The sequence below is a fragment of the Propithecus coquereli genome, unplaced genomic scaffold (genome assembly GCF_000956105.1).
Source record: "Propithecus coquereli isolate 6110/MARCELLA unplaced genomic scaffold, Pcoq_1.0 Scaffold112, whole genome shotgun sequence".
Lineage (NCBI taxonomy): Eukaryota > Metazoa > Chordata > Mammalia > Primates > Indriidae > Propithecus > Propithecus coquereli.
Genome location: NW_012135192.1, coordinates 4,593,400 through 4,594,812, shown reverse-complemented (window position 1 = coordinate 4,594,812; position 1,413 = coordinate 4,593,400).

Below are 1,413 nucleotides of genomic sequence, written 5' to 3'. Positions count from 1 at the left end.
ACTATGCGCTGTAATCACTTACGCTGTAAGCCACTACGCGTGGCTGCTCATCTAAGGAAACTCTGGAGACCTATGGAGCATTTTGATGCAGATCATTATCCTCTAGGTACAGACCATGAATAAGAAAAATAAATACTTTGAATCTGTAGATTGCATTAATTCTTTAAGAGCAATGTGAAAATAGTTTTCTAATGTGAGAATATGGTATATGTCTGTATTGATAGTTTTACAAAATGTATTTCAATAGCATTGTAGTCTTCTCCATAGTGATGTGACACTTCTTCTTTTGTTATATTTATTCCTAGGTTCTATTTTTAAATGCTGTTATGAATTTTTACAGTTTTATTTTCTGATTGTCTTTTTCTGGGATATAGAACTGTAATTTACTTTTTTTACATTGATTTTATTTGCAACTTTACCAAACTTTTATTGTAATTTGTATGCCAATTTGTTTGGATTTCCTATGTACATATTCATATCACTTGTGTACAGTAACTTTAGTTTCTTTCCATCCGTTTGTCTTACTGCACTAGGTAGGAATCTGTAGCACAATGTTGAGTAGATGTGCTATGTCAATTTGCACTTATTCAGAAAATATTCATTCTTCTCCCCTTCTCAATGAGAGCATTTCCCTGTTCCATTGATGTTGGGCTTGGCCATGCGACTTGTCATGACCAATGGAAGGTTAGTGGACATGAGCAAAGGCCTGAAATAGGTTTGAGCAATTGGGCTTGTTCTTGTGCTTCTGTCATTACCGTGAAAAGAGCATGTCTTGGGTAGCCCATTGGTTCCAGATGAATTAGAGCCACATGGAGCTGACCAGAACTGGTCATAAACCCCTGGCCTAGACTTAAGGCCAGCTGAATCCAGCTAAGATTAGCAGAGCTGCTTAGCTAGCCTGCTGATATGTGAGAAGTAAATGGTTTTTGTATGCCACTGATATTTTTATGTTGGTTGGTTGTTATGCATCTTCTATTGTAGCAATCGCTGACCGATACAGTGGTGATAAGAGTAAATTCTTTCTTACTTTGATTCCAATGTTTTATCATTAAGTATGTTTGTTATTTTATAAAGATACACTTTGTAAAATTGAGGTAATTACTATTTCTCATTTGTTAAATTTTTTTTTTTAAACATGAATGGATGTTGAATTTTTATCAAATGCTTTTTCCGCATCCAAGATCATATGATCTTCAAATGTTAATGTGGCAAATTCCATTAGTTTTACTCTGGGCATCAAGGGAACTGAGCCGTAATTTACCGCATATTAAAACAATATATATCTATAGGTCATTATTATTTATTAAATTTACTGTTTCTGGATCCAGTATGCCAATATTTTGTTTAGCATTATTGCATCTACAGTGACATTGGCAATTTTTCTTTTTCATACTGTCCTTGTTTTTAATCACT